Genomic DNA, 17,256 nt, shown 5'->3' with positions numbered 1-17,256 from the left:
ATATTTTAGGTTTCGCATATATAGTCTGTAAAGCACGCAAAACAAACAAACGTCACGGGCCAACCAATTCAGTATGGCAGCTGTACAAAGTAATAACAAGGACCGCCGTTTATATATTGTGAAAGCGACTCATTTAATCATATTTCATAAATAATAATAATAATAGTAATAATAATAACCACATAGCAGTGGAGAGTTATGAAGAAGAACACTGCGCGGGGGAGAGAAAAAATTATAATAATAAATTTGAGCCGCAGTGGACTAGTTTTCTGCCAAACCATTGCCGTCGTCGGTTTCGCCGCCAAAACCTGGGAAAAATGTATTTATTTTTCCCCAGTTCAATTCTTTTAACTTGTTTATTTTTAATTGGTGCTTGAATCTTACAACTACTTTTACTGTCTTCTTAATAATTCTATTTGAGATAGATAAATCAAACAAATAAATTACTGATTAAATCGAATACTCCTATAGTTGTATATAATATAGCTTGAAATTTGTTAAAGTTACAAAAACCAGAACTTAGAGTTGACCCACGATGAATTATTTGCTTACATTAAGATAATGTTTATGTATTTTTTACATATGAATCTCTAATCATTGAGAAGATTTAAAGATAAAATTAAATATTGGTCAATTTATTATACTTATTAATTAATATATAATACTGTACATAATAATATTTAATAAAGAAACGATTAAACAAAATATAATTTATAAAACAAAGGTAAATATAAAAATAATGTCCGTTAATTAGAAACTCTGTTACATGTTCTTCACTGGAATACATAATTATGAATAGTCTTAAGAAAATATACTAACATCACAATTCAAGATTTTTTTCATATAGTAATTATGATTGCTTATCCGTTTATAATTTAAATTTAAGTATCCATAATTTAGCTTAAATTTTTTTAATCCAAGTTTAAGTAGAAAATATTTATTTAAATTTGGTACTAAGTCAGTTGTCCTATGATGAGGCAATAATAAGGTACAGGCTACCTATTATAATATAAAGGAAGAAAAAAACAATTTTATTTTGGTATTTCTTTACATTCAACCACTTATTTAGGTTTATTATAGTTTTGAATTGTCAATTTAAATGAATTATTTAATCTGAATAAAAACTATAAATGTGATAACACAAATACTGTAACTGTTTTTGAAGTCGTTAGCGATGCGCTCACATACCGCGTAACAGAAAAAATATTTCGCTTCAGTTGATCATTTATGAATACAAATTATGTGGAGCCGAAAAATATATTAGAAAATGTGTCAGAAAAATATATTGTCATAAGTATAAGCGTCAATTTGTCAATCAATTAGTAATATACTTAAATGATAAAAATTTACCAAAGCAAAATCAGTACGATGTCCAAATTTGAACAAATATTGTTCTAATCACATAAAAATGTATAATATTGTCATACTGACCATTTTAGATATTATGATTATATGTGTTGTAGACTGTATTGTTAATATGCTCGAGAACATCTTTGATCACATATGATGAAAATGATTACGATAAGTGTATTAATTTATAATGAAAATGATAAAAGTAAAAAGTGAACACATTATTATCGTTATGAATCTACAAACACCTTAAAAGCATATTATATAGGCTATAGTGAAGGTTTAGTATAAGTACGTTTTTATTTTCCTAACTGGACCTTTTTTCTGAATTAGACACAAGGCTTTGACTTATGAGTTTATATACCTTCTTCTGATCTTTTAATACTATATCACAATAATATATATATATATCATCTTAATCTATATTATATCAAGTTTATACAATATATTATATTATTATTATTATTATTGAATTACCATATAAATTACATACTATTATATAGATTGGTTTTATGTGCACTTAAATGTAGACGACTATTGTTAAATATAACTCGTTATATAAAAAAAATTAAATTAAATTAACAATTTGTTAACATGTCTTATAATTGTTATGCTAGTAGGTATCTATATAATATACATAAACAATACTTCCAAAATAAAAAAAAAAATTACAATTTAAGTTTAGAAAGCAACCAAATATTCATTTTATTCAATATTTTAAACATTTGAGAGGTACAACCATCTTATTTTTCCATAATATGTATTAATTCGAGTTCTTATTTTCTTCTTTAAATAAAGAACAAACATATAGATCCATATATTAATTATTATAAAACAATAAATAAATAAATAATTAAGTATAAACATTTATGTAAAATATAGTACCTACGTGCTACGTGAATGGTATATATATATATATATATCTGTATTCGTACAATTTTATTTATATATCTAATTAATTATATTGTATATACATAATATTATTCGGCCTGTTAAAGCCGGGGAATCCACCAGTGATACTTCATCCCAATAAATAATTCATACGATTTCTTCGTTCAAATGTATATATAGGTATGTGCGAGATACACGTGCGAGATAAACATCACATGATGTTAATATATAGTATAATAATATATAACGATATGTCATGTGTGCGGAATGCGTCGACAAATTTGCTAGCCAACAAATGTATTACCTATATAATATATTATATATTATTAAATCTTTTGCCTAACATATTTTTCTTATCTGTGGGCGCTTTTTTTTCTGGAATATTTTTTTTATCGTGATGACAATTATGTAATGTATTCTATAATGAACATCTTGTCTTTTGTTTATGAACTCAATGACGCTAATCTTAAACAGAGATATTTTGAGGAACAAACACATTTTTTTCTAACCAATTACATGATGATGATGTCAATAACAAATTTTTTTTTATAAAACAACTTACTTCATATTTAGTGATTAATCATTATGTTAATGTTACAGCGTAGGTATACCCGATACCGCATCCACCGTATATAGATGTACTCAAATATTATTCGATTAATTGTAACGTAATGGAATTATCAATTATATCATCTTTTAATATTAATTCTAATAATTTTAATAATAATTATATTATATATTCCATTTTATTTATTACACATTAGTTTAAAAAATAAGAACTACCTTTGGGTTTTGGTATTATTAATTGATTGAAAAATGATGTAGTGATACAAATTAATATGTATATAGTTTTAAAAAGTTATGAAACTATATTATATATTATGTTCACGCGCTGTAAGAATTATCTTAAGGCCGTTAACGGATGTGAATGACAGTGTTCGTTAAATGAACGACAGGCAACAAGGATTTGATTAAACACATGTATATATAGATGTTTGGTAGAAAGTACATTAATGAGTATTATATAAAAGGTACAAAAACAGTTGATGATTGCAGATCGTAGAACAACAACAACAGTAATATGTTTGTAAATAGGTGCGCGTTAAATGCAAATTGTAAACGTCTAAGACGATTGCCAGTATACATGTATATATTATAGTGACATGCGTAGATGTAAGCGATAAAAATTGAGTTTGCGGTAGAAAGTATATATGTGCGTAGGTATAGGAGTGGTCTCACACGCACATGCACACTCTTAAATACACGTATCAGTGTCTAATATTTAGTGTATAAAAACAAAATGTAATAATAGCAGACGTTTAAGAAAAAGTTTGTGTATATCGAGCTTGTATCATATACAAGTGTTCAAAAAGTAAAGAATAAACGAAAAGTAATCCGGTAACGTAACAATAATTCTGCCTATAATGTCCAAAGACTTTCAGAGTAAATATAGGTACTCCTAACTATTTAAGAAAAATAAAGTGTTGAAACAACAAATTTACACCCTCGTACTTGTAAGTTTTTAAGGTAAGTGTAATACCTTAATAACTACATAATTTTTGTTTTGGTCAATTATGGTATCATTTAATCATGTAAAATAATATAATAATTTGAAATTTGAAAATCTTATTCATTTTAATAGCGTAAAAATGTATGTATTATACAGATGCAAAGTCTTGTGACACATTCCAATAATCAGATTTAATTCATTTACAATATACATTTGTAACTTTTATATCGATGCAAGTATAATTTTTTAATCCTGTTTTTTTATTAAAAAGTCGACAGTTTAATCAATAACTTATCAACGTCATAAGTAACAAATAGCATCAATAAACAAAAAAAAAAAAAAAAATCATACAATTAAGTTGTTCAAAATAATATGTTGATTTTTAGTCGGGACGAGTGTGCTTAAGTAACTGACCCTTAAAATAATATGTTAGAAAAAATATTGGAACGACTTGTTTGACACTATTCGGAGCTATTAAGAGGACGTTATACTGGCATGTGTAGTGTGTAGTCTCTGTCTTTTACTAACATACATCATAGCAAATTTACGTTCAGCAAAATATATTTTATATTTTGTTAGCCTCAATTTAACTATTATCAAACTTAAAGGTTAGAATATTATCTAGGACATGTCTCATATGCGTATATCGATATTATCATTTTAAAGTGAGTTGAGTTATAGCCATGTAAAATATTACAACTTTAAAATGTTCACAACTCATTTTAAAATCATATAATATCAATAAAAGCATGTGGGTATAACGTCCTCTGAAGACTTGTATGTGCAAAATAATATTACGTGTACGGTGGACGTGACGGTACAATAATATATTATATAGTAGGAGCTAGCTGTGGCGATGGCAGCAGTAACTAACAGCAGCAGTAATAGTAGTAGTATTAGGAATAATAGTAATAATAATAATAGTAGTAGAAGTAGTGTTAGTGGTAGTGATAGTAGTAGTAGTAGTAGTAGTAGTAGTAGTAGTAGTAGTAGTAGTAGTAGTAGTAGTAGTAGTAGTAGTAGTAGTAGTAATAGTAGTAGTAGTAGTAGTAGGAGGCCGGGCCGGACCGTCGTTGCCGTCGCCGCCGACGACGACGGCGACGTCGGCAGCCCGTAACAATGGCCGGGGCGCATGCCTGCGAACCGTCTCGGCGGCGGTTCTTTGTTTTCCAACCTTTTGATTCGCCCGAGACAAAAGGTGTGGGCCACCCCACCGCGCCGCGCGCGACACACCGCGCCTTCCGCGCGGCGGGGGCGTACGGCGTACGTACGGAAAATCGCCACCACCGGCCACGGCGGCGCCCGAAACGTCCGACACACACACACACATACACACACATACACAAGCGCGCGCGCGCGCGCCCGGCACCACTAAACCCCATCGTTGTCGTCGGCGGCGGCGGCGGCAACAGCAGCACCCGCAACCGACCGAACGTCCACCCGCCCGCCACCAACCGCCCTCCGACGGCCGCGGCGACTACAACAACGATGACGACGACGACGCCGCCGCCGCGAGAAGGCGAACTGTTCAGTCAGTCAGTCAGTCGGTGTACGTCGCGTGTTTACGGTGTGCTCAAACGTATTACGCGTGCCAGTACGTCCCGCGCGATCGCTAGCTCGCCGGCTCATCCGAAATTTTACATACCTCTCTCTCATTCCTCTGTAATTCCCACTCTCGTAATTCGACGACCGGTCCACGTTCAATCATTCTCTCTCTTTCCCTCCCTCACGCTCTCTATAATCTATCCGTCGAGCTCCACGCGCGTCCGTAGACCGCGAGCCGCCCACGCGCTAGCGACACATTTCACGTCCTCCCCAAACCCGTGGATTTTCGCTGAACAATTTTTTTCCCGTTTCACACGATTTTTGTCGTCATCCGTTATAATGACCGCTCGCTGTCGATGAACTGTTACTAATTTTATTTTTGAGAATTTATTTTCATCTTCCAATGGCTCTGCCGGTCGGTGTTGTCTATTCCATTCACAATAGTTATTCCGGTAAGTGGTCAGCTCATTCAAATACGCTTCGTATATCTGGTATAATTTCAACAATATATCATAATATTGTATAGACCCTGATATGGTGGTAACCAGGGTGAGCATTTTTTACATCAACCAAGATTTTGGATGACATCTAAATGATATAGTATGGTCGATCATTAAACACCGTGATTATGACTCGTTGTCACAAATTAATTACTTTAAAGTTTAAATTTTTGGTCTTCGAAGTCACATTACTTTCTTTATATCAACATTAGTTTTGTGTATTACATCGTTATTTTATCATGTGTTAACTACTTTTTTTTCATTTGTTTATTTTGTGTTTAGATTCTCGTTAAATACTTGGTTGAATTTGAACAAATATTTTTGTCATTAAAACCATAATTGCAACATAATTTTATAAGTTTCACGTTAGACTTATGTCATTAATCGAACCTAATACTGTAAACTTGTGGAATTACATGCAATATAAAAATTTGTTATTTCAACGAATAATTGGAAATAATATTCTTGGAAATGCATGCTTCTTTAAATTACTAAAATAATTTTAATTGGCAAAATAGTTATCCATATATTTAAACATCCGTGAAAAAATATAACAATTAGATTATATGTATTATGTATTGTTTAATTTTATTATACTATATTACTTTTCAGTATATTATTGAAAAATAAATCCAACCGTTATTCAATTTGTCAATAATAAATATTTTATTCAGGTTCACATGACCATTAACAATAATAATCGCTTACTAAGGTCGCTTCTTATTCGGAAAATTTTTATCACAACTATTATAATATTTTATATTCGTTAATTTTTATCGTTTCCGTTAACACACTTTGGTAGTCCAATCAGCTGTATTAATAATTATTTGTATTTTAACAATATATAATATATACATATTACATATACCTAATAATAAAAACATAAACAAGTAACAACGACATCATATGACAATATAATATAATCTCATATTATTTAATTTATTGTTTGTTACAATATTTTGTTCCTATATATATTATAATCCGTTTTAACTGGCCATTCATTAACTTACTCTTGTCGCTTTGATGTTGTTTAGTTATATAAATATATGTTTTAATTTTTTATTAGAAATATTAATAATTATCATAATATTCCGTTCATTGCACACCGTGGTGGCAATGGACCCTCACGGTGTCTAAATGACGTTTACAAAGGTGTTGCGATTTTTACACTACATCGGTTCTTTGATGTTTTCCTGTCGCTAGTGACTTGGCGTTGCGGTCACCAAAAATCGAGAGGCGTGTTTTACTCATTTTCACGTGCCTTATTCGAAAAAAAAATGTTAAACAATTTTAATATAATAAATAACTTGTGTTGCTTCTAGCAGTGGGAATTGTAAGAAAAAAAAATCGCATTGTTTGACAAAAAACTATGAATTAAACATAGTTTTTTTTTGCTTTATGATAACATTTTATGAACTGAGTTTATTATAGTCTGAAACTAACCGAAACCGTTTAGCAGGTCCGCACATGAAAAGATTGACGACGTTAACGAATTTCCGGTGTTCTCGTCTTTTGGTAAATGTGCCGACAAGTAATAAAAAAAAAAAAAAAAAAATGGGGAAAATGTACAAATTCGCGTGCCCAGTTTCAAACGATTTTTTCGACGCGTCGTTTAATCTCATTAACATGATACGTCCATATCACCGGTACCTTGGTAAAAAAATTAAAATTGTGTTTATAATATAAAATAAATAAAATTCAAGTGCCATTTATAAAACAATGTTATACAAAAATTATGAATAAAAAAGTATGTATCTAAACATATTACACAGTTCTTCCGAGACTGTTCAAATGGTTTATTTTTATGATTATGTTGTTAATATTGCATGTGTATTCTCTATTAATTTTCTTAATAGCATAGTAAAAATTGTGGCAAATCTTTTATTTAAATCCATTCATCAGCTCGATGCAATTTGTTACTTGTATATGCCATGTCGTCATTTAAATATAACGATGTTCAGTGATACTCAAGCTAATTATATTGTTTTGGTAGAGTCTGACAATATTCTATTTTTTTTTATTTATTTAAGTTATTTTAATTTTGAATCGATCGCTGTCTTGAAATATAATATCGTATCTTATAATTTTTGTAGTAAATATACCTAAAGTTCAAATTATAGTTTCATTTTGAAATTTCATAGTGAAAAATATTATATTTTTATCTTATTGGCTAAGTGATAGGTATACTTCTAAAATTTGTATATAATAATACATTTTCAATTATTTCCAAACATTTTTAGTGTATCACTAATAATATTCGAAATTAGGTAGGCACTATTTACTAATCTATTTAATAATAATCAAAGCGTATTTTTTTATTTTGACGTATTGGAATGAGTTCTAATTTTAACTGGGTAGTATAAATTATAAATAAGATATTTTTATAGATTTTTATTGGAAAATTCTTGATGATAGTTTTCTTATAATTTTTTTCACAGCGTAAAGAAGTCAAAAATAAACGGCTGCTATTCATAATTTATTCATAATTATAATACATGAATAATGATAATACATTTACCGAGGTATTGTTAAAAAAAAAGTGTAGCAACATTCTCACATTTAGTAGTTTTAACTACTATTTAATCTTCGTGTGTACGTTTATTAGCTAGTTATTTTTATTGTAATTTAAACAGATTTTTAGTAAATTTTTCTTCGTCATACAATTATTTGATCAAACACTGATAATATTTAATTTTGTCTCTTGCTATTATTTATATAGTATATCTAAAGACTAATGTTAATATTTGAAACATTAATTAATTATGATTCATATTTAAGTACAAAAAAATGTATATAATAATTAGAACGATTACACCCCTCGAGTAGTTATGAATTTATATTTACGTTAATTTTTTTTATTGCGTAGTATAGTTAAACCTAAAGAATTTATGTAGTTATTATATTTGTTTCTCGATAATGTATATATTTTGAATTTATAATAATTACACTCCATTTCTTTAAAAAAAAAAATTTTATTCGGACATAATATAATGAATTAACTATATTTAGATATAACTATTTTTAATTGTCTCTAATACAACACAGTTGTTTTTGGGCGTCCTCTGTTGTTATGTTGCATTTGCTGAATGATTTTTAGTGAACAAAAAAAAAAATAAATAAAAATGAAATCCGTATTTTTAGCGAATAAATCCGCACTCGTTTTCTTTGCCTTTAACACACACACACACACACACACACACACACACACACACACACACACACACACACACACACACACACATAAATTGCGTTGACAATGTCATATTATTACATTAACCGTAATAATGTGGCAGAGTAACAGATTTTTTTTATAACTAACAATTAAAATAAATAAAACCATAAAATATTTTCCAAGAATATGATTTAATTATATCGCGGGTGTATAGAAATTGTCTTTTTTATAATAAGCTAAAATATTACATTTTCGCTACGGATTTTAACCTAAAGCAAAAAAATTAATACCGTGTGTATATTATAGAATTATAATACTACGTACTATACAATAAGAGTATAATAATTATAATAAAACGTAAAAATACATAATATGAGACTTATATTTCCATTGCTTAACGTACGTTGTTGGATACGTCTTGAATCGAAAATAAGACAAACTATATTGCAAGCCGATCGGTTTAATTGTATATTTGTATACTCTCGGGTCTGCAGTAATAATAGATAGGTTGAGCATCGCTAAAATCATTAATGGTATACAAATAATAATACTCATAAAATTTTTGTAAAGCAAGAGTGTATAGTTGTTGTTTTAATATAGTTATAATGTGGTGTGTAAGTGATGTGACGAAAAAAACTGATTATTATTTTTGTTAATATATTTTTATTTTGCGGGGAAAGGAGGGCTGAAAATTTAACACTAGGTAATCTTATACATCATAATTTGGTATATTATCGTGATAAAAATAACTCAAAATAAATATTAGGGTAGAAATGTAAAATTTCAACAAACCATTTAATAATCTTTTATTTTTTAAATCTTGTAATAGGTAAATAATTCTATAAAATAATATTACACTCAACATTTTACATTGTTTCCAATGTCTACAACACATAAAAACATAAATGCATCCGTAAGTTCTTTCCATCACTAAATTTAGTATTTAAACTATTAAAATAAACGTTAAGTTTATTGATAACTCATTATTTTTATTATTAAAAAACGGCACAATACGTATAGGTATTTATAATATAATAAATGTACTAAAAACCATATAATATGTAGTAGAAAAGGTTCAAATTCTGCAATGAAGGTAAAACCAAAAATCATTTAAAATGTATAGCAGAAGTTGTTGTGATTATTAGATATTATTATTAGACTATTTATTTTTATGTACGTTCAGCCTAGGGACTGACATTTGGATACTCTGTAGGTTTATCGCTGGCCCAATAAACGATTATATTATTAAAATATGAATACATCCTGGAAGCGGGACGCAATTTCGTTTAAAATATTCATCATAGAACGTCGCTTGAGGTTTTTTGTATCTAGTCCGATAATTTAAACTTTAAAGATGCGTATAGTTGAAATTGTTATTCTATTGCAAATTGCAATTCGTGAGTTTACCTGAATTTTAAACCATCTGATATTGTGAATATACTGCTGTGTGTCGAATAAAAACAAAGCGCATTCATTGACCATAATACATATATTATTATTATCATTAATATTATATATTTTAATATTAAATACCGGTGCGCCAGTGTGCAATATTTTTATAACGAAGGTTCGGTTTCTGACTCGACGAACGTCATTAATACACCATATTATAATAATGTGTGTGTGTGTACGTGTACGTATTTGGGTGTTCTTTATTTATTTAATTCTATTTTTTTTAATAAATGGAGCGCATTGTAAAAGGATTGGTGTACATGTACAATAATATTATATATATATAATAATAAAGCGACCGTTGTTGTTATATTTGATGGGGTCACATGCATTCCATACGCCATGTAACACACACGGGAGCGTAATATAATATAATATATATTTATTTATATATATAAACGTATACCATAAAGCCGACAATAATTAATAATCGTCAGTAATTATACGTACATGCAGTGTGTATCTAATGTAGTATAATATAGGTACACAGACGCGGGCGTGTGCGCGTAGACTTGTGCAGTCGCATCAAAAACAACGACGCCACTGCGGAAGGATATTATTCGTCGTGTATACCTATCAGGCTGATATACAGAAATCTATATATGTATAATAGAAGGCGTTATAGAGTACCTACATAGATAGTGTATGTGTATGCGCGTCAGTTAAATCTCATTTATCTCGGGGGGCGCACCACTAATTCCTAAGTCGTGTTAACAATAAAAACAACAACGATACCATTTCCGTACGTTTCCGGCAGCGGTCGAGAGTTTCTATATTTAATGAGCCCTGAGGGGTGCAGGGTCTTTTTTTTGTTGTTGTTTTTTTTTGTTTTCTAACGAAGACATGTATTATAATTACCTATGTACATATATAGTATATACATTGTAGTCCAGAAACTCGTATCTAATCTATTCGTCGTGACGAACATTCGAGAGATGATTTTTTTTTCTAAACCAAAAATATCGGATGTTGGGCCTGTGTGCATATTGTATAATATATGCGGTCATTTGTTGTTGTCATCACACATCTTGAAGATATTAAACCTCGGAAGTCAGATTATTATTATATGCATTTTTACGATGGTTTCACTATTTCTGTAGACTGTATATAGATAAGGACTACTGTGCGGCTGTTCTTTATAGGTATTTTACCCGAAATACTTAAATTTCGATAATCTCTCGAGATTTATTTCCATACTAGAATAACAATATACTATATGTACATACAAACTCATGCGTGATATTGTATATAAAATATGTATAAATAATAAACGTTCTGCGCATCTTATAGCTCGAAAACATTTATATAACTATATATATTATATTATTAAAAATATTTTTTTTTTTATAGAATAATTAAAAGTTAAAAAAAGCAAACCAATCATTTTTTTCGTAAGGCTTTGCGTATTACCGCAAAAAACCCTTAAGAAATATTAATTATCTGATTAATGTGGTCGATAACCCATCGTCGAACACTTCAGAACTTATATATATATAATTTGGTGCACTATATTTACAAATACACGTGTGGCTATACATCAATAATAGAAATTATTATTATAATAATGCCGTAGAAAACTATTCCAAATTAATTTAATTAGTGAACGCCGCTGCTGTCAGGCTGCCAGAAAAAAAACCGGCGCAAGCTCATATAACGAGATAAGCGTAATTCACCTTATCACAAATATAATATTAAACGTGAAAAAATAATGACTTAGATATAGTTGTAGATATATTATTATATGTACAAACCGTTGCAGCAATGTTCATAATTTTGTGTATTAAATCATAAGTGCGCGTATTATATAATTTTCGATACACGCATTTAGTAGAAAAATAATATTATGTGTATAGTTCGAATATAAAAAAAAAATTTAAATGCGAGTCCTTTGTCAGTGTCTTCCTGTACCGTCGTCACGTGCACCGCCACTGTTGCCATTATCCCAAATATGTCCTACAAAAACCCCGCATGCTCACCACCTCCTGCCTTACATTGACTGTATTGCAGAACCATTCGCGTTGTTAACATTCAACATGTGTTTGTGGGAAACAAAAAAATCAAATAAAGAGTAAAACGAAAAATTCTACCACCGACAACTAAAGGTTCAGCCCCAATTCCTCTACGAAATTCTTCTTTTCTTCCTTAATAAATTGTATAAATCAACCGACTTTATAGCCACCACATGCTATACACATACACATGCACATACACACACACATACACGCTCACTCTGAATAATATCTGTTTCTCGGCTGTAAAATCCACCTACAGTATAACGTCCTATTCAATTTACATGTATGCGGTTTATCACTTTAATACACCATCATGTGTTTACTGGACGTCCGCTGTGTATACAACATCTAATTATTATAAATACAAACATTCTATATACCGTGATATATAAAATACCACAACGTGAACAATAATATTACACTTTTTTTGGTTTATCCCGTTGTCGAATTTCATTATTATTATGTTTTGTTCCAGTTCGTCAAAATCCTGTGATCATATATTTTAAACGTGGCCAATAAAGACTAGTTACAATTTCTAACAAATATACGCGTATAAGGACGTAACTAAGCGATTTGTGAATTAAATTATATCGAGATATTATATAATATCCGTGATACACACATAGTACCTATATTTTATAATATTATAATAAAATGTATTTTAATTACTAATATAACAATTTATTTCCTACTTAAAATCCAAAATACAATGTTTTAGAAATGTTTGTATTATTATTGCTTGACTAGAAAACATAAATAGAGTATTGAAATTGCCTATATGATTCGCCTGACTTGTTTTAAAATAATGTCTTTATATCAATCTAACTAATCGGGCCGACGATTTCACAAGGGTTGTTTGTTAAAAAGGTATCTATTTTTGTAAACGGTTCGACGGCGGTTGTAAAGAGGTTGGTTTATTTTCTTTGGACCGAGTTCAATGTACACTACTATGATGACGACCGCGGCGTAAAAGGCGTATCAATCCGGCACGAGCGCGCGTTAAAAGGATTAAAATAGTATCCTTTAAATTTAAAACGCTAAAACAAACACCGGTAAATCCGTCTTATTATCGTTCGTTTTATTGGTCGTAAAAGCCTTCGTATATATAATAACATAGAACTGGGTTGACGTATCATAGCTTCCACATTTATCCAACAGCAGCGACGGCCCCGTCAATCGCATACGCATAAAATAATATCATTATCTCAGCGCGTGGCTGGTCGGTCGGAGGCGGAGATTCGGACAATTTAAAAATTTAACAATTTGTTTCACTTTCTATGTATATATATGACGTATGAGTGTATGTTGTAGTAACGGCCGTTTAATTTTATTCTTAATTCTTGTGTTATACATATTTTATTTATACATTGTACAGTGTGATGTGCTATGCATGCCACGCGCACATCGAGAGTGAAATAAAATACGAGTGAAGACTCGACAACAGCAACCTCGTCAACGGTAGCGGGCGAGTACATGCGGTATATGTTGTCCATAACAATAACATAAAAACGATAATAATAACTATTATTGTACGGGCGTTCACTCTTTTTGAAATGTTCACCAGATGTGTCATCTCGGCCATGTTGCAGTTTCTTAGAAACAAAAAAGCCTTTGTTCTATATAAAGTTTCCGTCCGTGTTTGCGCGCGTGTGTATGTGTATGTGTGCAAATGCACATTAGCAGCATCAGTGTGTGAATGTCAGTATGTGTATAGATCCGTCATAAACCACACACAGTAATAATATAAACGTATATGATCCGGTGCGTGGGACGGTACGGGTGGGGCGGACTGCCGCAACTCGTACAAACCGTGACTAAACCGCTTTTTTCCAAACACATTTTTTTTTTTATTTTAACACTATTTTTATCCAAACGGCTAAGAAACGGCGTCCGCGGCAGAACCATTTCTCGTTTCGTATGACAAATTAGTTTTAAATCCACTTCCGGTTGTATCATAATATTCTACGCTCCAGACCAGAAAAGATGAAAACATAATAATTATCATTCAAACCGCCCGGCACAAACATATAATAGTGCATATCTTGTCTGGTCGCCCGCAATCGCATTATGTACAAAATATGAGTTTTCGATGCGTTTCAGTTTTTTCTTCTTATCAATGTCGACAGAAAATTGATCGTTCAACAAAACTATGTTATACAATAGTATTAAATATAGCATTATATAGTGTATAATAATATAATCTTATATAATATCTTCTTCACACGTTCGAGTGTGTCGTAGCACTCGATCGCGATGCAATTATGTTTCAATCGAAACGCTTAGGTACTTGCCTCTGACGGTAATTATACGTTCAACAAATAAAAGTATAAAAAAATACACATTCTTGCAAGTCGCGATAAAAATCACGCACTACATAAGTCTTATAAATACATATACCGATACACTTTAACTGTATTACCAGCGGCGAAACAATGTACCGCCTATACTTACACATTTAATAGTAACAATTTTCTACCCACCCACTTACCGCGGTTATAGATAACCGTAAGAGAACCAGTAGATAACCGTGCTACCTACCAGCTATATCGCAACAAAACCACGGTCGCCTTTAAAGACCGCATCTATGGTGGCAGTATGATCGCTATCGGCACGACCGGTTTTAACACAACTTTATTTAATAAAATAAATATTAAAGTATTCTCGTGTTTGAAATATTATAATATTAATTAACATTCATAATATTTTCGTTTACGCGAACGTGTGACACAGTGTTTTACCATAATGTTATATATATATTATTTAGAATGGAATGAAAACGTCGCTTGCTGCATCAAATCCGATCGGTTATACTAATTATCTACAATACTGTATAGACTATAGACCGTATAGAGGATGTGTGAAATATGTTGACATTGTATTTAATCTGTTTGACAAAACACATTATATGTATAATAATGCACTGTACTTCCCACATTGTATTTTATTGTATTTCATTGACATTAGGGCTACGATAAAGCAAACAATGCTTCCTTCAAATCCTTGTTATTTATCGTTATCGTATTTAAAATGTGTCGGATATACAAATACCCAAATACCCTCTTTTTATACGACCGCAAATAATTATAATATTATTATAGTTTAAGTCGATTGTGTTATTTATTAACGCGGTGTTGCTTTGAGATAATAGACGTGTTTAGTTCAAATGTATTTTTAAGCGAAAATTAAAAAAAAAAAAAACAATGAAACCCATAAAACACCGTCTATTGTTGCTCTCAAAACTCCTCGTTATTGTCTCGAACTAATTGTGTCGCTCTACACTCGTTATTCATTTGTTTGTGACCCTCTCTAGAATGGGTTTATTATTATTATTTTAACAAAAACTCATTTCTTAATTACACCTATTTAAGCCAGCCGTATAGCAGTTTTCGTGTCGGTTACAGTCAAAGTTTGGTCCGTCTTTGCAAGGTCATCAACGTCACTAAATTCTTTCAATTTTTTTTTTAACCTAAAATCTTATCTGTTTTTTCTTCAGTTTTGGTTCACATAAAAATAACCCCCTTCAAACCTGTATACTATGTATCTTTTAGGGGTCTTGACGGACAATTAGCTCGAGACTGACAAAAAGGTTAAGTCGTCACGCGGTCGGTACGGATCATTTGGCTGTATACAGTTTCTCCGTGGGGGAAAGCTGCACGTCACCTTATCATCAGTTTTTATCTCACTATACCCGAACGACGGCGACGGTGACGCAGGGTTATCTGCTTCGTATCATCTACAAACGATGTTTCTTCTTTCATTCTCTTCGGACCGTTTTTTTTTTCTTGTCAATCGCTATTTATATCGCCTTCTTGCAGCGCAAACGCTTGTTTATATAAGTGATTCAAATATAGAGCCTGTTTATATCCCAAACTCGTGTGGTTTTCTTTCGGTCCATTATTAATATTTACTCTTTTCAGCACATTTTTTTTTTTTTTTTGTTATTATCATTAACTACCTATTAAATATATATATATATATGCACTTGTATGTAATATTTATATGGTCATATTTTTTTGGAGCGCAGTTCAATCGTATCGCGCGTTATGTATGTTGTCTTCCAACTCATACAATGTTATGTACAATATGTTTTATAAAATAATAGACTTCAAAGCAAATGGTCTATTGTTATGCCACGACAATAGCTACCAGCTGAGTGCACTTTTGCAACGCAACCAATTGCCCTGATTATATAGATATCGATTATTTCCGGTGGCGTACGATCTTTATTTTGTGTGTTGACTATTCGGAGCTTACACAGTTATCATACTAGTAAACCGGATACGATGTATAAACATAGTTTTGAAGTCCTAGTACTTCCAGTTTTTATTTATTTTTAAATTGCATTTTTTCTCCATTTCAAAATCATTACACGTGTTTATGTTGTTTGTTCCAAAGTGTGCCATCGCTGTATATATTTTGACGCTAAAATCAATTGTTGCACTGAGAACATTTTTCAAGGCAGTTACATTAATTGAATAATGGTATCTGAGTGCACCGCATTGTGAAATGTGGCAAATATAATTTACGAGATTACTATATTAATTGGCTATTTAATAGAGCTTAAATCAATCACGAAAGGTGTTTATTGTATATTATTGGTTGATTGGTACTGAAAATCACATTAACAATCCCACAAAGTGGTTACCTACCTATACCTATATAATATATTAATATTAATATAATGATTTAAAATAATATTGGTTATTATGATTTGTTTTTAAGACCTCAATTTTTATTATACTTACATATTTTGTACAATTGTACCCAATCAATGAATACGTTACTTTGATAGTTATGAAAAAAATGAAATATTATTTATACAAA

General features: G+C 30.7%; 1 protein-coding gene across 2 annotated transcripts in view; it reads left to right on the top strand.

Annotated features, from left to right (window-relative positions):
* LOC113556557 (myb-like protein I) overlaps positions 1-17,256 on the top strand; it is a 156,814-nt gene that overhangs the window by 94,825 nt on the left and 44,733 nt on the right. The window contains exon 1 of one of the 2 annotated variants that reach the window (XM_026961586.1): positions 5,301-5,748. The exons of the other annotated variant lie outside the window; for it this stretch is intronic. The gene's annotated coding sequence lies outside the window, so the exon portion shown is untranslated. Of the gene's footprint in view, positions 1-5,300; positions 5,749-17,256 lie in introns of those variants that run through there. 2 annotated transcript variants of the gene reach the window in all.

The sequence above is a fragment of the Rhopalosiphum maidis genome, chromosome 4 (genome assembly GCF_003676215.2).
Source record: "Rhopalosiphum maidis isolate BTI-1 chromosome 4, ASM367621v3, whole genome shotgun sequence".
In the NCBI taxonomy this organism is placed as follows: Eukaryota; Metazoa; Arthropoda; class Insecta; order Hemiptera; family Aphididae; genus Rhopalosiphum; species Rhopalosiphum maidis.
The sequence above is the reverse complement of the archived record's forward strand: the minus strand, read 5'-3'. Positions and strand labels throughout refer to the sequence as shown.